Source organism: Sitophilus oryzae, unplaced genomic scaffold, assembly GCF_002938485.1.
Source record: "Sitophilus oryzae breed Bouriz unplaced genomic scaffold, Soryzae_2.0 scaffold_1745_pilon_pilon, whole genome shotgun sequence".
Lineage (NCBI taxonomy): Eukaryota > Metazoa > Arthropoda > Insecta > Coleoptera > Curculionidae > Sitophilus > Sitophilus oryzae.
Genome location: NW_022146441.1, coordinates 2,341,908 through 2,369,740, shown reverse-complemented (window position 1 = coordinate 2,369,740; position 27,833 = coordinate 2,341,908).

Below are 27,833 nucleotides of genomic sequence, written 5' to 3'. Positions count from 1 at the left end.
GCATAGATAAATGCAACAAGTTTAGATTGGAAAGCCCGTAAAAATTTTAGGTCGCGAAATTATTTTGGGTCGCGACCGTTATACGCGATCTGGCGCTGCTATAGCGGTCGCTAAGAACAACGGCAAACAAAAACAGAAATAATTTTCTCTTGTCAAAGTCAGAATCTTCAAAAATCATAATAATCTTTCAAAATCTAAACCGCTCTCATTAAAGAAATTCCGAAAAGTGTTTATAGCGTCCATTTTCAAAGTAATATTGCTATCTTGTGAGTTTAATTCAAGTTTTATTTACTCCAACCGGTGATAATTGTGAAAAAGCGGCATTAAAGACTTAAAAAGCTGTGCTGTGAACTGTGAACTGCAAAAACCATCGTGGATCGTGGCATAACGTCGGTTTCCAATGTTTCATAGGTATTTCATACATGCGTCCTTATATAAAATAAAGTTTCTTGTATGCAACACATTGTATTTTATTTATAAAATTAAACGAAAATAATAATAAATTTGAATAAACAATATTTGGCGATATAATTCCGGAAAAAGCCGAACCGCTCCGAAATTTTTAAAAGTTTTGGGTCGCGACCGTTGCAAGATAAGCGCCAAATAGTGTTTACATTGTCCTTATGAGCACTCTCCAATCTAAACTTGGTTCATTTATCTATGCAACTAAGTGACAGTGTTGAATTTCTCGTTCGCTTTTTCGAATTTATGTAACATAGAAAGCCAGAATTTTGTCGGGAAGTTCTGATAATGAAGACTACTTTAATATTGGTACTCCACCAGAACTTACAGAAGCTGCAAAAAGAGCAGAAGCCAGTTTACTTCCAGAGAAAAGTAGGGGGCGATATGAAATAACATTGAAAGTATACGAAAAATGGTGTGCCGAAAGAAATGCTAAGAATATTGCTTCGGAGACAGTCTTGATGGCATATTTTAGCGACATGGCAAGGCAGAAAAAGCCATCTACTCTTTGGGATACGTACAGCATGATACGGACAATACTAGAATTAAAGGAAAAGACTCACATATCAAAATATCACAAACTCGTCGCTTTTTTAAAACGCCAGAATGTAGGTTTTAAGCCAAAGAAGTCGAGCATTTTTACCTTCAACAAATAAATGTATTAAAATCTTCAATTATTATTGTTAATCTTCTTGTTTATTTTTGTTGATGTTAGATAAGTATTTAATAAAGATATTACAAGAATATTTTGCTTAATTAAATGAGGCGAGAAATAAGAAAAATCGAGTGAGGCAAATGGAAGAGGAAAGAAATGGAGATAATTTGACACTTTCAATTTTTTTAAAAGTCAGTAATGTCAGTGTTACATATGTGGTTGTAAATAAAGTAAAATACCTGTAACAAAATGTTGTTTAAAAGATAAATCAGGGCATTATGTGGTTATATTTTGCAACGTACCATAGAGAGTAATAAACTATTTAAATTTTTGGTTAAAATAGAGACGGAGACCTACTTTAGCGGCTCCCCGAGGGTGTGTGTTTTAACGACCAGCCTAATGCGCGAACATTTTCGTGTGTGCTATGTATGTATACGTATCACCGCTCTTTCATAAATATTTACTTTACTTAGTCCAGGATTCGTTTAATTACTCGCCTACTACGTTTCCTATCTCCCAGCATAATAACCGAGGATATAACAGACATACAATTAAACCGAATGATGGCTAAACATCACTTGTATTTTTGTTTTCAGTTTTTGTTTTTATTATCGAACGGTTGAGTTGATCCATTTTAAATTTAGATACAGTTTGAATGAAGTTTTCTTTTAAGAAATAATTCATTCGATATATACATCGACAAATTATGAGGATATAGAATAAATATTCTAAATTACGAACGAATTAATGGATGACCTGGAATGGGAATCCTCCTAACTGAAACTGTACAGGGTGGCTCGAATTCGACGTTCATCAGTGGGATTTCGGAAACCGTAAGAGATACAGGATCGGTTAAATGGAGGCAAAGTTGCGCAGTTTGATGCTCAATAAAAGGCCGTATTGCATTTTGAAAAATTCCAAATACTTCGGAATATATTCGAAAAAAAAAACGGCTTTTTTAATTTTTTGTTTTTTATTGTTTCCTGGCTTTATTTGTTAAGATATAACTCTGTGTGATTAAATATTGACTCTGACGTTTCGGCTTCTGGCGACCATCATCAACTTAATTTTTCTAAATACGGACCTGATTTTTTTTTCAATTCAATTAAATCCTTTCATCACTCTTAAAACATTATATATAGTCACTTTGATATTTGCACCAGAATATTTTATGCAAAAAAAAAATAAAAAATAAAAATGCAATACGGCATTTTATTGAGCATCAAATTGCGCAACTTTGCCTCCATTTAACCGATCCTGTATCTCTTACGGTTTCCGAAATCCCAATGATGAACGTCGAATTCGAGCCACCCTGTACATGGAGAAACGAGTCTCGAAAATATAGTAAAATGCAGTATATTAATATTGCAAAAACTATAATTTCACCTCCAAAGTTTAACATAATGCTTTACAAAGTCATCGACGTCTCTGAGTTAAACGTAAATCAAACTTCAACTTCATTAATATTCTATCCCGAAATCATTTTTACCAATTCGTACCACTCCAAAAACGGAACAGACAAATCTGACGATTATTTTTCGGATCTAAAACAAATCTAAAAGCCTGGATCTTGTTACCCAACCATAACGAGTCTAGTCAACTACAACTGGCCATCAATCAGTCTGGATCTTTCCAGTCTTAAAGCTCCCCCTCCTCTTCCTCCACGAGGAGGAATTTAATCCAGTTTCAAATATGCTTTGTCCTCTTCATTCGATCCGAACACGACACTGTCTCGTTGTATTTCTTAAAATTCTATCGGCGTTGTCGATACTGTCAAAATTTAAGTGGATTTCAGATGAAAAGTATCTTAAAAGTGGGATAGTAGCAAGAACGGTAAACTAATAGGATTGCTCATCCTCATAAGACGTACGTTCGCCTCTTCCCGCGCTTCAGCTGACAGGTGCGACGTCATTGTAGTCCTTGTCATGATAGTGTGTATTATTAGTTGCCTATGGTAAACTTATAAAAATAACAGCTGAGAAATTTTGAGTTAATTATTTTGTCAATTTTAAATGTGAAAAAGGTGTCTTTGAAGTTTTTAGAGCTATAGAGTGTATAAATACGTTCATTTTGTGTTGTGGATTGTGACAAAGTGCTTACTAAGTGCCTACGATATTGTTTATTAATTATTTTAAAGCAAAATATGGAAGTACTCTAAAAAGAATGCTTGCAAAAGGTGATGCTGGGAACTGCTGTTCTTAAAAATGCATTATCCGAGTATTTAATACGATTTATACAGTTAATTTTCTATACTGCATACATATAAGGTGTTTAAATAAATAAACTAAATAATGAACGTTTTGCATTCGGCAACCAATAATGCACGTGTGTGTATTATTGGTTGCCGGATAAGGACTAATAACCATCTAATAACCATGACAAGGACTACAATGACGTCACAAAGCGAGTAGTTTTCGCATGCACCTGGCGAACACTTTTGGCTGAATGAGCACAATGAGCAGTCCTATTAAGTTAACTGTTCTTGGGATAGTAGGATATTTTTATCCTTGTACTTAAGAGTCCATTTCACTAGTCCCAAAAAGTAGCAAAATAAGTGTTCTGCATTTAACGTTTTATTTAAAACTAGCTAGGTATTTTTACACAAATAAAGAAGGAAATCAAAGATAAAGGATTATACTATATCCGTATTGTAGCACATTTTTAGACATCTTCTTTATTTTTAAGATTTTGATAAATAAATGCCTTTATTGTCAAAAAATTTTACAATTTGTAGACAAAGGTAAAGTAAACAAACAAAAGAGAATACAAAACAAGTATACAAATTACATTGTCAGTCTTATTATTTAAAATAAACATTTATAAATGCTTACAATGTCAAAGATTAAAAAAATAAAAATAAGATTCAAAAACATTTAGTAAGTTTATAGTAAATAGAGTAACAGCAAATATTAGACCAGTGTTTACAAGATCAAATTCGATTATCAAAATATAAGTCATTTACGGCGTAGAAAGCCTTGTATAGTAAATAAGATTTCAATGCTTTGCGAAATGAAGAAAATGATGTTATGGATTTGATTTCAAATGGAAGGTGATTGTGCATTTTTTTCTTGAGTTGTATAATATTGAACTTTTAACTAACTCTGCGTGGGGTAGATCTTGCTCCGCGTTCCTGAGTGGATAAGTGTGAGATAGCCTTTCTTGAGAAGCTAATACATGCTTACGTATTAGGCAAACGGATTGAAATATAAATAAGGAAGGAAGAGTTAATACTTTTAATTTTTTAAAATAGTCCTGACAATGAGTTCTGCTGTTTAGTCCCAGTGAATATCGAACAGCTCCCTTCTGGAGCTTGAAAATGCGGTCAAATTGAGTAGCACAACACGTACCCCAGAATTGAAGGGCATAGATATGCCCTTCAATAATAAACCTCAGATGAGGTGCGACCCAAAAAGTGCATAATAAACAGTTTTAGCCACTGACAAGTTAGGCCCCTTAGAAACAGATCTTAATGCAAAACAGACAGAGCGTAATTTTTTCGACAAAGCGTCGATATGCAAGTCCCATTTTAGAGAATTGTCTACAACAAGCACCAAAAATTTTACAGATTTTACGACGTCAATGGTGATGTTGTTAAGTACAAAAGGCTGCAGCGAGTTTTTATAGGACAAAGCTTTAGTTTTAGAAATGTTGAGACTCAGGAGGTAGCTGAATGGTCAAACATCAACAAAATATTTCTTATGTTTGGACTAAATATTCTCAAAAATAAAGATATAATTTAAAATTCCATTACAATAAGGAAATAGATTGAAGTTTTTTGATTACAGTGATATATAATTTATATGCTTTTGTAACAAATTGCTTGCTATTCTATGGCAAATGCTGAAGCTCTGCAAACCTTAATCAAGCCTTAATTAAAGCACGTGTGTTTGGAATTTTAGATGTGGCTTAACACGACAGGATCGGGCTAAGTCTTAAGCAGATTTTTGAAATATAATATATATTTCCTTCGCCCACACACCCGCTTTTCCCGACCCCTAAGAGCCACCCGAACAGTACAGCGTAATAGACTCTTAAAAACAGTGTCTTATCAAATCGTTTTCTCGCTTCAGGACAGTACAGTTAGGTACCAGTATATTTAGGTTACTTATGGTAGCTAATTTCGTGAAATGAACTGTACACCCTGAACTATACATTTGTTTGACCTGGCAACATCCAGCCTTTCCTTCGAGCACGACATAGCAGGACGGATTTTAAGGACCTTCAACCTGACGATGGTCGCCCAAAGCCAACGGTCGCTTTATTAATCTTGTTTCCATTGTCAGGACGTGGATATGTTGTGTTTGTGTGTGTATCTATCCCTCGGGAAGAGACAGGGGGAATTGTGTGACCGTACTTATGTAAACATAAACGAAGACGTGATGTTCTTTACGCGGCGTCGTCTGCCGCGTTGTTGCTGCTTTAATAAGGCCGCCAATGTGTTGTTTGTTGACTGATTAATGGTGGCTTAAACGAGGCTTGTGGCGGTATACAAAGCAAAGGTGATCTGAATATAGAAGGGGAAATTTAGATGAGTAATTCTGTTCTGTTCCTTATTTGATTATTTTTTTTAAGATCAAATCTTTGATTATTAACAATTTCAATAATCAAAAATTTGATCTTAAATAAATTTATTGAAAATTTACATATTTTGTCGCCCAACTTTTTTACTTTCGTTTCTTAAATGCGCTTGAAAACTACTCGCGAGGAGGGCGTGGGGGATTTTTTTTTGGCGTTTCTGTTGCCTCGTTCAATTTTATTTCGTTTTGAGCTATTTCCAAAACGTGGCGGTATCTGTACCCGAGGCAAAGGACTTTTTTTCATAAATATCAGTGAAATAAGTAAACCTTTCTTTTTTTTTTCTTAAGTTTCTAAAATAGCTTACTTATAATAGAGTTTCTAAAACAGCATACGATGATCTTTCGTTAATCATCTCGTTTTATGTTGATATATATTCCAGAAGATTAATATTTGAACAAGCGTTTATAATATGTAAAGGAATATAATTACAATATGTCTATTATTTAATTTTATTATAATGAATTAGTATATAAAATGGTATATAATGTTATATTTGTTTACGCGGCCTTAATTGGAACATCATCAATATATTGAGCTGATTGGGAATATTATTGATAGACCCGGTGTCGATAAAAGATTCTAGAAATAATTCGTAAAACATTTCGGGGATAGTGTAGAGACTGATTTGGGATTTCGAAAACGATATTGTTGTCAACAAACCCCTATCTAGGTCTTCGTATGTCTTATGTCTAACATATTACTGAGACAATTTATGAGCCTCACGCTTTCCTAGCATTAATTCTTCCTGTTTCAAGGAAGACGAGTTAATATTAAGCTTTTAAAACGCGGCATCTGCCCCAACGCAAAAGAGAAATATGCAATTTGCGGCAGCTATTACTTTCCAGGAGCGCTTTTTCTGGAAATATATACGTAATACCGAACGGTCTGGATACAACGGATACGTATACATATACGAGAATGTTTATTGGAATGGAAATGAACCCAGCGGAGTAGCTGGGGAAAGAAATATGCGGCATGAGGTAGTGGATTGTGTGGCTTATTTATTTTGTTTAAGTTCATTTTTATTGGAAAAATTCGGAAAGCAATCTTGTTTGGAATGTGTCACTGGGACTGCGAAATGATGATGTCATCTGCCTTTTTTCTGTCATCGTTTGTCGAAATCTTACTTGAGTAAATACAGAGTAGACTACTGTTTTTGCCTTTACGAATGACCACAAGCTAATGATTAAATAAACTTTTTTTGAAACAGAAGCCCCAAGAGAATACAAAGCATAATTAAAACTTTAATGATTATTATTAAGTGCACAAATAACCAGGGAAGACAAGCAAATAGACAACTCAACAGTATTCTATGCCTAGATCATATACAGGGTGGTCCGAACTGTCTTCCGGAAACTTCGGCAGCATTTTGTGCAGATAAAAATAAGTAAAAAAGTTCGTATCAATGTATGTCCCAAAATGCTTAGTTTTAGAGATACAGGGTGTAGAAGTTTCATTTTTATTTCGATTTTTTTCCAAATAATTTCTGAAGTAACGTCAATATTTGGATGAAAATTGGTGTCAAGGAGTTTTTTGACATGAGAAATTTGATTTTGATGTCAATATGACTCCTGCTGGTAGAGGGCGCCACCTACATGTGCTTTAACTGTTTTGAAGAGTAATAACTTTTCGTCCGTATTTGTATAAAACTACTGAGTAAAAAAATATACATTATCGACTTTTTCTACGGAAAAAAGGTCTCTTGTTAAAAATCGCTACGAGTATTGGTTCTCGAGATATTTGGAATCGAAATTATCAATACCTGTCATAACTGAACATCATGATCATCACGTCATGACTGAAATCATAAATTTGAAATCTTTTTGTGCCAAAAGTTCAACAGAAACTATTTTATCATCATTTTTTCGCAGAAAAAATATTATGATTAATAATAATTTAAAAAAATAAAAATTTGCCCCAAATTTATCGTTTCAGTCAAATAACTATCTACTCAACGTGTTTATTTTTTTGTCAATAATGACATGTATTGGCTATTTACATTTTAAATATCTTGAGAACGGTTGCTCGTAGCGATTTTTATTATATATATTTTAACTTTGCTTTCAATAAATACCCAAACCCTAGCTAAACTCCCCTGATTTGAACCATAACGACAAAAACAGCAAAAAAAACAGGGACTCCGGTATCCTGTCCCTCGCCGGACTTGTTTTATATTTAGTTCAATCCTCTCGTCGCTAAAAACAAACCCGATCACTTCCGATCGGCCTCACTTCAAAGGCGAAAACTGCCCGAACGTTCCGCACGATTTGGCCCGTCTTCGCTCGTCCTTTTGACCGTTCAACCGCGACATCTAGCGGCGGGTGAAAAACAACAACCCGAGCGCTCACTCCCGTACCTCGGTCGAGGCTTATAAGTTTCCGGTTGAGAGATGGCGCTGCGAGATGCGTGTCGCCGACGCTTCACGCCGAATTAAGGACCTAAAATTAGAAGCGAACGCGTGATTATCGTGTCCTATACGTGTGCGAAGTGCCTTCAAAGAGCCTGTTAGTTGTTTTTTGTCGGTTCATTGGGTGAGAGTGAATATGCGTGGACGAAAGGGCCACGGTATGTGTCATATCTCTGGTGCGGAAGATATTGGGTAAGCGGAAAGGGTTTAGGGTCTCGCTTCAGGTGGATATGTTTATGAGGGCGGGCGTAATGAAGCTTATCGGTAATCCTGTGGCATTAGACGGGGTTGTTTTGAGGGAAATTGGAATGGAAACTATATTCACTTAGATCGCTATACGATCACATTATACTTAAGCTTATTCAATTAGAGATGATGTGTATATCAGTCATAGAGAAATACGAAGAACTGGCAAAGGTTAGTCTTGGGTCAAGATTTCCGTATATAAAAAGGGTACAATGCCTTTATAATGTATTGAACAAAGAGAGAATATTAAACACGTTGCCAAACGCATGAAATAAACCGAAAAACTGCGCACATCGCTAAGAGACGTGGAAGGGGATATAGCAAATTTATCGCAGTCCACCGGTCGACCCAATCAGTAATCAGTACCTCTGTCAGTACCTAAAGTTCTAGGGAATGGTGTACATCATGCGTTCTGCTTCACGATTTAATTACGTCTCGCGATACTTTATTTGTTTATTTATTAACGAGACTTTGTAATTTTCCCCAGAGCTTGAAAATTTTTAAGTGCAAGTTAGAAACACTTGCATTTTTGGTAGAAATAAGTGAAATTAAGTTGGTGTTCGACAGTGGTCGCGCTATTAGAACTCTGAATTCAAAATGAATCGATATCTCAAAATCTATTAAAAACAATTGATTGTAGTTTTTTCAAAAACTTTCTTGACATTTCTGCTATATTTTATTCGCAGACAGTATGTCAAAATATTTATAAATAAAAAAGTTACATGATTGCTGAAAATTGCTATGTACTAAAAGTAAATGGATGGGTTGTTAAAAAATTTGGAATGGAAAAAAACAACTTTATCGAATTTTTCTTATTTAAACATATTGTAAAAGATTTAAATTATCGGGATTACTGACGTTTTATCGTTATAAAAAAATTGACACTCTAACGATATCCTTATAATTCCATGTCAGATGGTCAGAAACATATCTAATGATTTTATCTAATTACCTTTTCGAACAAAAAGTCGTTTAAAAATAAGCGGTTTGCGATCGTGATTTTACTTTACCTGAGAGGGAAAGGCGTACGGCAACGCCTCAATAGCACACCGTCGCATTTCTCTCACTCCGACTTAATAAGATCCCTATGCGATATACTTCCACACATGTAAGTTCCGACCCAAAAGTATCAGTTGCCAGCACGGTATAAAATAAAAGAGATGCCTTTTCCATAGTCCAAAGTAGGCAACATGTTTAACCAGAATCGATAGTAGCGCACCCTTGAGCCCTAACTGAACTAATGGAAATATGACAGACGTAATCGGTAAAATAGGTATCTGCATTGCCTATCACGAAAAAGGCGGGCAGTTTAAATGCGAATATAATATTTTATGTATTTATAAAAATATTCCGAAATTAAAACTGCAAAAGATATAAAGAAAACTTATTTTTAAAAACGGAATATTTGAAAAGTATAAACTATTGTACACTTTTCAAATGCTTACAGTTAAATGCTAAATTAAATTTGATAATATAAAACATATATGCTGAATTAAACTCGAAAGGTAAACAGGGTAACCCGGTCACGAATTTCTGTATACTAATGCCAAACTAATGCCAAAAAGTACTACAGTAATACCAAATAATTTTGTACTTCCTACGAAAATGCCGAAAATGCCAACATCTTGTACACCAAAATACATCACTGCCATGCCACTTGTCAATCTTGTCATGAAATGTAACAGGTAGCAGGTGGCGACGCTTTGGAGCCCTAACTGAACTATGCAACATTATGGCCAAGTTAGACAACCTTTCAAACACTCTTTTATTTTAGTTACTTTATGGTATCAGTCTTGTCTTGTTTAATTTGGTTATGGATTAGGTTATATTTTTTGAGATGGATATCGGCCTGTATTTCAAAAAACTCAGTAACCATCTATTCAAAATTGGTTTGGTTTGGATGCCTAGAGAAGCTGAACAAATTAGGCAAAGAAAATAAAGTCCTTCTACTCCGGGTGCCAGCTCACCAAGGGATAGAAGGTAGGGTTTCCGGAACCGGAACTGTTTTTCGGGACCGGAAATTTCGGTACCGTGCCTCTTAGGAACCGGAATTTCCTGTTTTTTTCGGTACTTTCGGTAATGACTAATTTTTGTTCAACGGTAGTACAGTTCATCAATCAGAAAGCAAAGGATGGTTTTTCAAAGTAAAATAGATAAATAATATCAAATTATTAAGTAATCAGCCATGAAAAAATGAACATGAACACAAGTAAAGAAATAAGTATAGGAAAAAAACTTAAATTTTACATCAAACAACATAAACCAACTTAACTGAATTTAAGACAAAAGCCCTAAAATATTGAATTAAAAATGCAATTATCTATTAAAACATAACATAATAAATATTATAGAAACTTCAAAAGAGAAAAGAAACAAGAACAATAAAAAATAGCATCATTACTTATTTAGAAGAGTTTGATTCGTTAGAAAGTATCAAAGGACTTTCTCACGTAACAAAAAAATATGTTATATATATATATATATATATATATATATATATATATATATATATATATATATATATATATATATATATATATATATATATATATATATATATATATATATATATATATATAAAATATATATAATTATTGTTATCGAGGCCCGGTTCTGTGATGGCGAAAAAGATCTGAACCTTAATTGGGAGTATTATTGAGTTTCCACAACCGTACTAAAATATTAAGTAAAACCAATAAATAAATTGAATTTCAAATGAAAATAATATCAAATTATTAAATCACGAGAAAGTAAACATAAACACAAATAATGAACACAAGCGAGAAAAAAAAAGAAAACACATAGGTAGCTTAAAAATTACATCAAACAACATCAACCAAACTCGAAACCAACCTAAATTTAAAAAGAAACTTAACATTTTCAATTAAAGATGCAAATGCCAAATGACAACTATTCATGCCATAAACTTTGGTACGACTGATGGAGAACTAACATCTGTAAAAACGTCTCAGATACTGGCTTTTGTCAAAGCCCTGAGACTATTATGATGAGTTATAACTCAAAAAAGTGGAACAGAACACCTGTGTTATTAATATTAACGTCACATATGTTTAAAGTGTGTGTATGTTTATTTTTAGTAGGAAGATATATAATCCCTAGAAGATTAACCTTCTTTATAATCAATCAATTATTCACCTAACATTAAAAGTTAATTCTATTTAAAAATAAACCCCCGAAATAGAATAATAATACCTTTCCCTTTTACTCTACACCATCCATAATTCAAATAATTTTATTTGGAGATTTTCAGGCTTAATTTCTGCGGGTTTTGGGGAAAGGTAAGGGCACGACGGGGCCGGAAAATGAGGGTTTTCTGGAAATTCGAAACCAATTTGAATCGGGCCTCCCGCTCAGGTCGACTTTACGACGTTGTTTTCCCGTTGGAGGCAAACGCTGGGGTTGATTATCGTAATTAAAGTTATGGTTTTTCGCAGGAAAAAAGGTTGTACTGGAGGATGGGAAACGGGAAGTAGGGTACAGGGAATATAAGGGAAAGTCCTTATTAAAGAGAAAAAAAACATATAAAACATAAAAATGCAACGGAGAAGTTTTTAGTCAAATTTAAAATGTCATTTTTAGCTCTATTTTCATGAATTTTTTAGCAAGCTATATACAATTATATTAAATTTAATTCTTAAACTCAGTTTTTCTATAAATTTTTGTATTTGGCATATTATACAGGGTTAAACAAGGGGTTGTTTTTTTATCTTAACTTTAAAACACCCTGTGCAATAATTTCGTGTGTAAATTTTTCTAAAATATAATTTTACTGTCAGAACCATGTCTCCTGAGCATTTTCTTTTTTGGATCATGTCAATACATGCTTTGGTTAATTTTTAAGAGCGAAATGAACTTGCCACCAACAATTTGCAATTTTTTCAATTATTATTTCTTTTTGAAATAATTATTTTTCAATATGACAAGGCGGCTTTGGTGATTATTGTGAACTATATACTACTATGAACTGCCCACAGGGGTGGATGGGCCATATGGGAAAACGGGAAAATTCCCGTTAATCTACTACCTATTGTCAGTTGTCAGATTATCAAGAAATTATGTTTTCTTAACTTAAAACTAAAAAAATTCCAAGTTTTCGCAAAAAAAACTGATAGGCGTGTTTCTGAGGCCGAAATATACTACCAGTTAATATACTTGCACTTATTTCTGGGACACCCTGTATATTAATAAATAAAATATGTTTCCATTTTTTTTGTTTCTATACTTTGTATACTTGCTAAAAAATTCATGAAAATAGGGCTAAAATTCCTTTATATGAATAGAGAATCATATAAAACAGTGTTATTTCTTCACAACAGGACTTTGCATTTCAAAAAAGAGAAAACTATATTAATTTTTTGTTACAAAAGCATTTATAAAAAGCTGCTGTATTTATCTACCCACTAGAATTTTAAAGAGAACTCGATTTTGACATGTCTGACAACGACACGGGAATGAAAGACAAAAAATAAAAACGAATTATTAGGCAATTTTGTTTCGTAATTTAATAACATTTTCCCGAGGAGTTTTTTTCTTGCCTTCTAGAGGCAAGCTTTTATAATAAAAAGCTTTTTTGCTTGTACATCTCGGTTTTGAAAAAAATCTGGTTTACTTAACGAGCTTTCCAAATAAAATATATTAGGAGTGATTTTGGTGAAAATGGAACTTTTTTGGGCATTATTTATTTTTTAATTCTATAAACACATTTAATGAACATTAAAACGTCCTTTTCTCAGTTTGGAGACAAATTGACTTACCAGCTTTTTTCCTCTGACCCTTCCTACTAAAAAAATAGAAAAAACTGGAAATACCCTGTGTAGAAATGCAAAAACGATAAGACTAATCAAAGTGGCATTCGGGACCGACCAAATTTTCAACAACTTTCAACAACAGCAGGCGTTTGTATTTGTGTTTGTTGGGATTTGAAAGGGACAGGACGTGGAAACTCAGACCCGACCCTTGCGGTTTGTTAGAGTCGGTCAGTGGGCCCACGATGAACTTAATTTAGTTTCCGAATCAACAAACAGTGTTGTATGTCGAAGTTTCGTGAAAGCTCTTAAACATATCCTAATTTTAAAGAAAATAAACGAATTGATAATTGTGAAATGAAAGATATTTCAGTTTAAGAATCTATGGAAAGAAGAAGACAGAAATTGTGTGAGATCATTATTAAACAATGTTCCTGAACTTATTTATAGTTATAGAATGTTCAACCATCGTTCAACGTCACTTTATACAGGGTGTCCCAGAAATAAGTGCAAATATTTTAACTGGTAGTGTAGTTCAACCCAAGAAACACGCCTATGAGGTTTTTTTTTGCGAAAAAAAAATGTTGAAAATTTAAAATTTTTCTTGACATTTTCCGGGAAATTTGAAAAAACTTTTTAGTGCCACTTGTTTATTCACCTGAGATTTCCCTACGATGTATCTAAACCTTGCAGTGTTGCAACCTCCTATGTTATCCACGTTCTACATAGTTCGGCGGAACATAGTTCTACATTTATAAATTCATAGACAAATTTCTACTCAAAAAATTAGGAATGTTAAATTTAATCTTTTATCAGTGCTCATTATTAATAATTATAGAAAAAAAACACATTAATTATTTTTAGTACTTACCCTTTCAATGAAAACTTAACAAAAACCACCGAAAATTAATTAAAACGTTACGTTTATGACGTTTACGAAAATCTTTGTTATGCTGCAAAATAACTTTATTTTGGAATAAATTTAATAAAATGATTCATATTATTCACAATCAGGTCAAAAAAAGAAATTCCTAAAATGTTTATCGTAATTTAGAATTCAATTCAAGAAATTTAGAAAACAGCCCAACGAATAATTGATTCATTTTTGTTTTGTTTGTTTTCTTTCATGTTTCTCTGTTTTATTTAAACCACTGTTTTACAAAACACCTTGAAAATTTAAGAAATTTAAAATTGTTGAGTGAAACATGTATTTTCTTAGATTGAAAGTAGTTCGGAAAGTGGCGGTAAGATCTTGATAATAGATTGAAAGTAGTTCGGAAAGTGGAGATAATTCTCAACATTTATTCATTCAGAAAGGTATTCAAAGTAATGTGTGCCTTTCAAGGTGTTTTGTAAATCAGTGATTCAAATTGTGATGAGGCCTATATGAAAATAATGTGTTAAAAATGGGGACTGTTATTTTAGTAGTTATTATAATAACTACAGCATGTACAAGTAAAGCAGCACAGTGAAGTGTATTTTAGTTAAGTGTATATCGAAAAAGAGACCTGTCACAGTTACATCGGTCTGTCATAAGTATCTTTTTTTAATGTTGGGTAAGTTTTTAATTTAACTTTTTTAAATACATTTTTAATACATTATTAAACATTTAACTTTTAATTTATTTTATGTAACAATATCACAATCTTAAAATGTAATGCATCTCTGCAAACTCCTCAGGTGTTGTGATTTTATGACTTACTTTTAACATATACTTTCTTGTTCCTATGGCAACACAGTGCGTCGAATTAACTGAAATCCGGGTTTGATCCGGATAATTGGATGTAGTTGGCGATATCTGCCGGTGGTTCTCAAAATGTTGCGATTATTTTTTTAAATTTTCAAAGTTAAATAACTCGGTTATTTTCAATTTATTTTAAAAATGGTAAAGAGAAAATATGTTTATTTTGACCAGATCTACCACCCCTTAAAATATCTGCACTCATTTCTGGGACACCCTGTATATTGTCGAACTCTCTCAATCACTTGCCAACCAGATGAAAGAGATTGATGGCGTCATTACGGTATTTCGTAAATTACTGCATATTCTTTTTAGTAATTGTCATTGTCATTTAACTTTCGAATGCCTCAAGCTTCTCCATTTCGGCCTTTTTAAGTGTCCAAGCCTCTGAACCATAGAGTAGAGTTGCAAATATGTAACCCCTTAACATTCTTAGACATTTTTTGAGTTTTACAAAGGATGATCTGGCTATTTCTATTCGAGCTTTTGTTTCTGCTGATTGATCCAAGTTTTCGGTCAACCAACTGCCTAGATATTTATATTTTTGTACTCTCTCCATAACTAATAGGATTCATATTGACATCAAAATTAAATTTCTCGTGTCAAAAAACCCCTCCAGACACCAATTTTCATCTAAATATTGACGTTACTTCTGAAATTATTTGGTAAAAATCGAAATAAAAATTAAACTTCTACACCCTGTATCTCCAAAACTAAGCATTTTAGGACATACATTTATACGACCTTTTTTACTTATTTTTATATGCAGAATATGCTGCCGAAGTTTCCGGAATACAGTTCGGATCACCCTGTATACTGTAAGAAATAAAATTATCTATGTACCACAAGAATTATAAAGCGTTAACGACCTCAGCAATTATTTACACCCTTATAATTCCTTTGATATATAAATAAATAACTATAATTTCCTGTGTTTATTAACAGATTACAACCAATATAACGATCAAATAACGAAATTGAACCGCAAAACATAAAGTCAAATCGCGGCGCGTGTAAAATTTTCCTACCCCTTTCGCTTATCCCTATCAAAATACACCCTCGAATCATTAATGCCGCAAAAATCCTCCCCCCGAATTCTACCCTAATTAGACCCTTCGTTTCGGATATTCGATTGGAAGGATAATTAAACAGCGTCTTATCAAAATTTAAAACAAAGAAGATTGACGCCTTACCACAATCATTAGGATAATATTTCGGTAAAGGTTGTTTTTACAGTGTTGCCGTGTCATTTATAAATACGTCAATCTTGTTCTAAAGAGAAATAATCGACCTAACAAAAGCCTTCGACTCTGTGAACAGAGATGCACTTTGGGCAATTAATTTTTTACAGTGTGTAAAAGCTTCTATTACAACAACAAGATCAAGAGTGTCATATCATGGATCTCTGAGCGATCCCTTCCTAACAAATAGAGGAGTTAGGCAGGGATGTGTCTTAGCGCCTCTCCTATTCAACTGTTCATTTGCTCCCCATTATAGTGGACAGCAAACTGCAGGAAAGAGGATTGTGTATTAGATATAGACACGACGAAGGCATGTTCAACATAAAAAAGACTCAGGGCAAAAATACGTACAAAATTCATCACAGAACTTCAATACGCTGATGACTGTGCTCTAGTTGCAAACACAGTACCTACAACAATTACAAGAAATGTTGAAAAAGAGCACATATACCTGAGAAAAGCTCATGTCTTGCGTAATCTGATGCGTGTCAAATACTCGTCAGCGAGTAATGGCAGCAGTAGACAGAAATCTATACTAATATATAAAATCCTTAAGTGACTAACTCACTGATTTATCACGATCCTGCTCAAACCACTCAACGTAAGAAGCTCAATTTTTGCATACAGGTTGATTCTAGGGTGTAGAGGTTCGATAAGAAGGGATTTTTCGCAATTCCAGTTCCAAGGGGGTGAAACCACCCCTCAAATATTACAATATTTTTGATTTAAAACACGGTCAAGTTTCCGAAAAAACGCTTAAACACGTATATTTTATTTCGTTTTTTTTATATATTTTAAGATTTTTTAAAAATGTATACAGGGTGTTTCGAAAAATCTGGTCATTGATTAATCACGATCCTGCTTAAAGGGCTTGACGTAAAAAGCTGATTTTTGGAAAATAGATTGACTTTAGGGTGTTGAGGTTCGATAAGAAGGGATTTTTCGAAACTCGAATTCTAAGGGGGTGAAACCAGGTGAAACCACCCCTCAAATATTAGAATATTTTTTATTTAAAAACCGGTAAGTTTTTCGGAAAAACTCTTAAACGCGTATATTTTATTTTATTTTTTTACATATTTTAAGATTTTTTAAAAATTTATACAGGGTGTTTCATAAAATATAACGATTGAGTAATCACGATTTCTGCTTAAACTGCTTGACGTTTAAAGCTGATTTTTGGCAAACGGATTGACTGTGGGGTGTAGAGGTTCGATAAGGAGGGGTTTCTCGAATCTCAAATTCCAAGAGGGTGAAAACACCCCTCAAATATTACAATATTTGTTATTTAAAAAACGGTTAGTCTTTCGGGAAAACGCTTGGACACGCATAATTTATTTTGTTTTTTTACATATTTTGAAATTTTTTAAAAAATCATACAGGGTGTTCCAAAAAGTTGGGTAATTAATTAACCACGATTTTGCTTAAACTGCTTGACGTAAAAAGCTTATTTTTGGCGAAGGGATTTTTCGAAAGTCAAATTCCAACGAGATGAAACTACCTCTCAAATATTACCAAGTTATATAATAATATCGCCATATTGTTTTTTCTCATGCTGACATAAATGTGAGAAAATTTTATACAGTTTGTATGTTAATGGAAATTCTTGCTTTGCTTTATCATCACCATTACGAATGATTAATTCGACGCGAACGAAGTCGCGGGTACACGCTAGTAAAATTATAAAATTACAAAAGACATTATCATAAAAGTCAACTAAAACTAGGTTTAATATTCGTTCCATTGTTCTCCTTGCACCAGCCTCCACTGTTCTCCACCCCTATACGATCCTGCCCTATACAGGCAAATATTTACCACCCCCTCCCCTTCACCCAGCCATGATGTTTCGCTCAAATGGGTCAGTTCTGTCGTTGCAGTTTATGGCAGAGGGGCAAAGGGGGTCATACAGGAGGGACACTGGTCATCAATCCGAACTGCATATCCGTCATCCGGTAGGGGAGGAAGGGGTGAGAAGGGCACGTGCATTTTAATTGAACTACGACATGTGTCGCTGGCTGCTTTGAAACGGGTCATTCCATAGTCGTATGGAGATATGGGATCGATATAGATATATAGGTTAGAAGTCGATCGTTATATGAGGGGTTCAGAAGTGAACTGGATCAAGTCCTATATAGAAGATAATTATGGAGAAAATGAGAGTTAAAGTTTTTTAATGTTACTTAATTAAAATAAAACAAGCTGGAGAAGCTTTATTATATTTTAAATGGTATAATTGCAAACTAAAGTAACTCAAAATACAACTGTAGTCATTTTTAAGAATGTTTCTTTATACGTTTTGGGACTTGAACCATTTTATCTCTGAAAATATTTCAAATTTTAGATATAGATTGGTTCATCGGTACATTCTTCTTGATTAAGGAATTTGTTGACTTCACATTGTCTATTAATAGTGTTTTCTTCGATTTTTATAAAAATTATGGCATATAGGCGGGATAAAGAGAAGGAGATCTTTCATGTGTTGCCTTTTAGAGTGTATTACGTTACGTCTCTATGAAATGGATTTTTCTTCCTCGTGCAGTTTTATTCAGACCAACAACATGTCAAATATCTAAGTATTTGTAAGAAAAACAGACTAACTTATTGATGTAGTAACAGTGAAAACATGGGCTCCGGACAGGGGGGGGCAAGAGGGGGCATTTGCCCCCCCCCCCCTGGATCACTGAAACAATAAAAATAAAAGCTATCTTCCATCATTACATCCATCTGTAAAAAAATAATTATTTTTATGAAATTTTTAGGTGTTACCTGTAAAATAATAAAAAATGTGGTAATTATTGGGAAAACTGGAAATCGTCCGATTTTCACCAAAATTGGTATACACACTATTTTGAGGTCGTAGATTACGTATCTACTTTTTTCTTGGCGGTTTCTTACCGTTTTTCAGAAAAACGGAAAATTATTTCAACATTGAATTTTTCTTTATTTCGGACCTATAAAGTAATAATTTCACTATGTTTTCATTATATTATCTAAAAGTTTATTTAAAAGCCACACTTGATTGGGGATAGAAAAATGTCCAACATTTTACTGAAAAACACTTTTCTTAACAAAATAGCAAAGAAAATTGAGACCAGATGGAAGTTTGACATTTGATATATCCTTCTTTCTCTCTCCTATGTAATAAGAGAGACAAATATATTCTAGACCTAATCTAGAAATTTGAAAACTTGCAACGTTGCCATATCTTCTATTTTTTCGGGTGATTAAGGATTTTAAATAAATTACCTATTATGAGATCGACAATAATTAAATATATACCTACATATATCCACAAAATTACGCGGAAGAGTTTTGATTGCATTGGTTTTAACTTCTTTGCGGAGGGGGTTAATCTTTTTTTGATATAATATAACAACAAAAGATTAACACCCTCTGCATGGAAGTTGTAACCAATGCAATCAAAACTCTTTCGTGCAACTTCGTGGGTATAAATAGTCAGATCTCGTTGGTAAAATATCAGTTATGGGAAGGAGCCGTTCTTCTGGCGACCGCCTTTCGTAATTCGAGAATGAGCGAAAAAGCACGCTAAATTTAGGTTTAGCATTGGCAGCGTTGCTTTAAATGCCAGAAACACATAAACTTACTTCGGGTTTCTCTTATTACCGATTCTGAACCGTCCTAGAACTGTGATGCGTATGCGCAGAAGGAAATATGAAGACATTATTTCATTTGCGCATGCGCTGCAGAGTTCTTGGACGGTTCAGAATCGGTAATAACAAGAACCCGAACAAAGCTATAATCTAACATTTTCAGATTGTTTACAAATTTATTTTAGCAAATTTTCCTCTATTATGCATAGAATTGGTTAAAAAAGTAACAGAAAATAGCAAAAACATTATTGATTATTGAATACCTAACAAAATATGTGCTAGAAAACCTTAAAAATATGAGAAATTAAGAAAAATTCGATATTGAAATTATTTTCCGTTTTTCTGAAAAACGGTAAGAGACCGCCAAGAAATAAGTTCAGATTTGTAATCTACGATTTCAAAATAGGGTGTATACCAATTTTGGTGAAAATCGGACGATTTCCAGTTTTCCCAATAATTACCAAAAATGTCAATTTTTTATTCATTTTTACCTTGCCCCCCCCCCTAAATTTCATTCTTCCGGCGCCCATGAGTGAAAATAATAATAAATCAAATTATACTTTCAGAATCGATAGAATCAGACCTTTCAGATGGCTGATAATCTGATTCACTTGTTGCAAATGGTTCAGAGTTTGTTTCATTGTCATCCATTTTATCAAAAAAATATTTTTTTTAGTTCTAAAATTTAGCACGTGTGTTAAAATCGCGCAGAGCGTTAAATTTTAAGGACTTAATCCAGTTCACTTCAGAAAAGAATCAACAGAATATGCAAAAACGAAACTGAAACAGACTATAGCTGCTTCGGGAGACGATAATGCAATTTTATCGTCGTGTATAAAACAATATTTTTTTCCATAGCGAATTACGTTTTAAAAAATATTCAAAAATTATTATTTCAAGGAATTTATTACGAATAGAAAAAATATTGTGCTGGGTTGGCGTTGGTTTCTATGTAATTTGACAAATAAATAAACCTGTCTCTTTAGTTGCCAGTTTTGAGTCAATATTTTTTAATTCTCTTTCGTGTTGATTGCTGATTGAATTGGAGCCAGAAATGGCTCAAAACGAAATAAGTAAATTACCAACAGATATTCAAGCTGAGGCGACAAACGCCATTTCCAAACTAGAGGAAAGTCGCCTAATATGGGGTACTTTTTTTTGAAAACACTATATATAAAAAACGTAATAACTTTTGGACACTATTTCTGAATGTATTTTTTTGGACACATTTTAAGCATTTAGTAAGAAGAAACAGCTTAAAAAGAAATAAAGAAAAGAAATATGCAGCATTAAAAAAAAAAGATTCCCTACCCCATATTAGGGGAATAGGGTATCCTAATATGGGGTACACTAGGTTCGTAATATAGGGTACCATTTACAATGTAAAATTTCAAAAAAACTTGAATTATTTTGGTTTGTTTTGGATTAAAACTATTTATTTATAAAACTGACGTATAAAAACTACACCTAACAAAAAGGTATTTTTTCTTATAATGAGTCAAAAAACTTACTTATCTAGGAGTAACATAAAATACATCTGTTAAAAAAACTAAATCTAACAAAAATGTATTTTTTCTTATTATACATTAAAAAATATTATTTGCTTTGCATAAGCTATATGCCAATCTTCGTACGTCTTTTTGTGTAATTCCAAAAAATCTTCTTTCCATTTCTAAACAGTGACTGGCAAGCATTGACTCCATTTCCTCGGAAAAGACTATTTTTTGTCCTAAATGAGAATTCACAATGTCTTCAGGACTCCCCTCCATCTTAACGTACCTTTCTAAGGTCGTTTGAGGTACATTGTGATTTCGAGCACTCTTCATGTAGCCCATAACTCCTTGCCGAACAGCTAAAATTGCGGAAATCATTTCTTCCTTATTCCACGCTTTCCGTTTTCTAGGCATCTGAATGAAAATATTTTGGTATTACACAAAATAGGAACTTATCTCCTAATATGGGGTACCCTAAATTAGGAATTGGCAGGTACCCCATATTAGGAATAAACAAGAATTTTGGGAGGGGCGGCTTTTTGCAAAAAGGGTGTTTGTAATTTAAAAAACCTATTTTCATAAACTACGCTAAATTTTGTATAGAATAATATTATCAAAACTTTAAAAACTAACCTTTAAGTCTCCTTAAACACCCAAAATGCAGCACGACAAAAAAACTTTGCTTACTACACAAAACTGTTATCACAAAACACATACACAAGAAGAAGTGCGAGCGCCTTGCTAAATATTGGAAAGTGAAATTGACGTTTAAATTTGACACTGTTGACAAGTCTACTGCTACTAGCGCCCCCAATTTCGCTTGTAGGAACTACGGACTAAATTGTCACGCATTGCGGGAAGTTTAAAAAAATAAAAAATTTTATTTCTTCATTTATTTTTAATTATGACATACACAAAAACACAAAAAATACACCATTTTTTAAAAATATGTTTAATATCATTATCAAATATACAACAGAAATTAATTTCACCACAATAAATTAATAAAATTGAAAGAATAATGTTACAAGTAGATCAAGAGACAAAATTAATTATAACAAAACTGAAAAAAATGGCGTCATAGATGGCTTAGAAATAAAAGATATATCATAATTTTGAAAGTAAAATTATATGGGAAATGTCTTCGATCATCATTTTTAAGCCAACTGGACGATTATTTCAAACATACAAGCTGAGTTCGTTCATAGTGCTCTGAGAAATCTAGATAAACAAAGAATAATAAATTAAAAGTATTCCAGGGGAAAAGAGAGAAATAACCTGTATCGTCACTGATATCTGTCAGGGTATTGTTGAAAGTGTCATCTTTTTGCTCGAAGTTTTCAGGTCGATCAAAAAGATGACGTTTACAACAATACTTTGCTGTAACTTTCACAAATATCAGAGAGAGTACATACAGGTATTGCCTCTCTTTTCCTCTGGGATGCTTTATATCTGTTGTTCTTTGTTTATCTATATTTCTCAGAGCATAATGCCGAACACGACTACAGTATATAATAATTTCAATATCCGAAGTGGAAAGAAAAAAGATCACCTTTCTGTTTTGTACTATGGTCCCTTTCTTCCGATGGCTCATCTCGTTGATATTTAGGAAGGATAAATAGGAAGGAAAATATAAAATTCAATTTGATTTGATGATCCTTTTCTGTCACCTAAAATCAGGAGAACGACAATGAGCATGTTAAGATGATGAAAAAATTATCAACACTTACCTACACGTTAGTCCGAGGAGTTTTATTAAAAACCTATATATTTGCCTAAATAATTTATGTATTAAATTTGCAAAGCAAAATGCAGCGTGTAAACAAAAGAAATAAAATGGCGACAAGTCAACGTCAACGACCCGACAAGGAGAAAAGTGGTGTTCGAATAACAAATTATGGGTCACCAAAAATTGTTTTTGTCTCCTTTCAACGCACACTTTAGAAAGAAAAAGAGATGAACTGGAATTCTGAAAGAACGTCATGGCTTTATCTGTCACTCTTGTCAATAATTTATCGGTAAGGAAGATTCCTAGAAAATCGCTTGTAGTCAAGTTTTCAACCATTGCCAGTTCTCCCATAAGAAGTGTCATCCACCTGACTGTTATACTGTTATTACCTCAAACGTCAAAACAGAGCACAAGTTTGTGCCACAGGTTTGGGCCAAAAAGAAAATGGTCACCTCCTGGCATGTCGGCAGTTAGTAAACAATGCATACAATAGATGTCGCACCCAGTACTTCCGCAAAAGCGACCTACCCCATATTAGGCATTATCCTCATATTAGGCGACTTTTCTCTACTTCCATTTAAATCCCGAATAACTTATGAAAAGGAATACAAAAATTTTCAAAAATGGAAGCAATTAAAAAACGCGCGAGAAGAAATTAAGTTTTTAACCTATCCTCGCTGTTAAAGTATCATTTAATCTACTCTAATTTAAATCATTTAACTTGCGGTTAAAGTACTATTTTATCTACTATTCTTGATAGATATAAGGCAATTTTAACAGTTGCTATGGAAAAAAATAATAAATTCTGAATTTCGAGTTTTACCATTACATTGTTGTCGTTTGAATTGGCTACCTAACTTTTCTTAATTACCTTTATGTAGGCACCGAAACTTAGTTTTATTCTTGGCGGAGTTAGCCTTTTGTTTTCCTAGCCATCGCCGCGTCTAGCGTAAATTGCCTTACACAAAAGAAGTTGGGAAAAAACAACAGACAGGCACGGACGGGAAAAGCGATAGTTTTGAATAGAGTTTGAAGTTTTCCTCAAACTGGATCCGGGCAACTTTACAAAAAGGAATTTATTATGTATAAAAGTGTATCTACGGCCGAATACAGTTATGTACTTGTTTGCCCGGGACGGGATAAAGTAAGTTTTCGAGTATAGTCGGAGAAATAAATGTCGAAACATCATTAAATGAAGCCTATACGTAGAAATTTCTATTTTATGGTAATTTATGAACAAACAGATATATAAAACCACCCATTGTTTCTTCTTTTTATTAACGACATTGCTAACATAAACATCAGTGGTAAAATATGTCTTTTTTCGGACGACACTAGCTTCACTTGGAGCAACAAGGAAGTCACGGCACTTCATAGGATTATATCAAATAAATGACTTAATCGCCATTAAATCTTGGTGCGATTCGAACCTCCTGAGTCTCAACTTTTCTAAAACTAAAGCTTTGTCGTATAAAAACTAGCTGCAGCCTTTTGTACTTAACATCACCACCATTGACGTCGTAAAATCTGTAAAATTCTTATGGCTCGTTGTAGACAATTCTCAAATCAAATCAAATCAACTGTTTATTATGCACTTTTTCAGTCGCACCTTAGATATGCCCTTCCAGTCTGGGGTACGTGTTGTGCGATTCAATTTGACCGCATTTTCAAGCTCCAGAAGAGAGCTGTTCGATATTCACTGGGACTAAACAGCAGAACTCATTGCCAGGACTTTTTTAAAAAATTAAAAATATTAACTCTCCCTTATTTATATTTGAATTCGTTTGCCTAATACGTAAGCATGTATCAGCTTCTCAAGAAAGGCCATCTCACACTTATCCACTCAGGAACGCGGAGCACGATCTTTATCTACCTACCCCACGCTCAGAGTTAGTTAAAAGTTCAATATTATACAACTCGAAAAAATATGCACAATCACCTGCCATTTGAAATCAAATCCATAACATCATTTTCTTCATTTCGCAAAGCATTGAAATCTTATTCACTAGAAAAGGCTATGCGGTAAATGACATATTTTGATAATCGAATTTGATCTTGTATACACTGGTCTATTACTATATTTACTATAAACTTACTAAATATTTTTGAATCTTATTTTTATTTTTGTATTCTTTGTAAACATTTATAAATGTTTATTTTAAACAATAAGACTGACAATGTAATTTGTATACTTCTTTTGTATTCTCTTTTGTTTGTTTGTTTGTTTGTTTACCTTTGTCTATAGTAAAATTTTTTGACAATAGAGCCATTTATTTATTTTGTTGATTTGTATTCCAATGGCGAAAACCTCAGACTTTTTTCTATTTTTTTATTCTCTACAACTCTGCCTCAAGAAAATATTCAACAAGGTTTTATTTGGTTTTATCGATCATTATTCCACCACCTTTTCTAATTCATTATTAATTTAAATTGATCCTATAAGGAGATGTCTCGAAAAAACGCTTGAATAATACACCATCGTAATAATAATAAGACAGCCAGTAGGCCGTAAAATTTCCCCAAGTTGTTTAGAATTCACCCCTTCTTGGACCGATGTCAGTGTCAAGTTGGGACGACAAATAACAGTATAAAAAGACAGCGCGACGTTGTCAAGTTTATTTATTAACGGGTCAGAAGAACCGTTTTTCATAAATAAATCTATACAGGGTGGTCCGAACTGTATTCCGGAAACTTCGGCAGCATATTATGCAGATAAAATAAGTAAAAAAGTTCGTATAAATGTATGTCCTAAAATGCTTGGTTTCGGAGATACAGGGTGTAGAAGTTTCATTTTGTTTCGATTTTTTCCAAATAATTTCTAAAGTAACGTCAGTTGCATGTTGCATGGTTGGTCTTGCGGAAATCTTGAACTGGTCGGTATTGTCTTGATCTTGCAAATCAAACAGTAATCTTGCAAGACTATATCACTATTATAGAAAATTTGGGCTAAAAATGGTCATACGTATTTTAGAAACCAGTGGATATAGATTATGAATAATTATGGTCTTTTGCTGTGTATTTTATGACAAATCATAAAATACACAGCATAGAATTTAAGAAATATAATTGATGTAAAAATACACTACTCAAAACAATTATCGCATATTTTCTAAAAAATATATTAATTTGAAAAACAATACCCTAATTATCCTAAAAAAAACTCACAAGAGAAAGGCAGAAAAATGCATGCTTCATTTAGGAATGTGTATTAATTATTTTTATTCAAATATGCGATAATTAATTGTTTTGAGTAGTGTATATTTGTATCACCCGGTGTATTGCGGCGCGTATACTTCTGTATAGTGCTATTTAATATGGTGTTTTAAACAACTAAAATATGCCAGTTATTTACCTATACTGTCCTATACATCTCTTTCACAATTTTAAATGTCAAGATACAAAAATAAACTAACATATCTGCGTTTTTTTGTGTTCACACCATAGTCAAACTTTATTTTTAGCACACTGTCCGAACACTAAACACTACAATATTCAGCAAAATACACAGAGTACCGAAATTTCCCTGGCAATCTTCGCGTCGCGTCGTCTCGTTGACATACTGAAATGTTCGAGGCGGTGTCAGACGAAAAAGGCAAATTGACATCGGTTTGAGATAAAAAAAAACCACTTTGACCATTTTTGGGGACTCCGATATTTATGACGGTCGTCTTACGGTACGATTAAGTGAAGAATAATTAGACTCTCTGCGTTAGTTTGATGATTTTATCTCTGAAACCTTGTTGTCGATTTGGCTATTTCGACAATTGCTTTCATTGAATCTTCGTTGGGAGAAATAAAGACCCTGTGATACCTTAGATATGTTAAAAATCTTTAATTATTGTTTTGTATGTTTTAAATAAATTCCTGTAGAGATTGCATACCTATTTATTTTTTTTTTAAATATTAAAACCCTCGAAAAATGCAACATTTTCGAGTTCGCCCTGTATTTCAGAAACCAAGTGTTAGTTTCATAAAGTAGCACAGTAATGTGAAAACAGCATCTTTTTATCTCTACTCATAAAAAAGAAACCCCATAAAACACACGAAAATGGGACACACTGTAATTAAGAAATGAGGGATTTTTCTTCAAGCTTAAACCCATAATGACATCAGAATCATTTAGATAATACCTTAAATTATAGGTAAATAGAATCTGAAAGTTTAGATGATTTCGTAAATTTTCCAACTCAGAGTAGTAAAAAGTATAATAGAAACTCAGAGCAACAAATTGTTGCTGGTACACAATGCATAGTTAACGATATTTTTTAAAGAACAAAAATACAAAGAATATACCGGGTGAGTCTTAAATAAGTGCAAATATTTTCAGGGCTCGTAGATCTCGATAAAAGAAACATATTTTCTCTTTGCCATTTTTCAAATAAGTCCAAAATAACCGAGTTATTTAAGTTTCAAAATTTAAGAAGTTTTTTTTTTGAAAAAAATTTGAAAGCCACCGGATTTTTTCTTTAATTTGTTCTTCTAATTTTAATCTACTATCGATGTTGTCACGTTTTTCAGATATATTTTTTAACAGAAAATTTAAAAAAAAATCTTACCTCTGATATTTAAATATCATATTATGTTATTAAGTTATTATTTATTATATTCTTAACATGCAAGTCCTGCCTCATCTGTCCACAATACAGAAAACCAATCCTTCCCATTTTCCTTAAGAGCTCCGTAAAGACTGACAAATCCACAAAATTTCAAATCAAATTCAAATGTGTCAAATGAATCGTCAAACAGAACTGTCAAGGATCCCCACCCTAGAGAGCTTTTATGGTGGCTTTTCCGCCCACCATGCATGAATACATAGATAGCATTATGCTCCTTCCTTAGTCTTCTTATTCAAAGATTTATTTAAACACCTTATATGTATGCAGTATAGAAAATTAACTGCATATTTC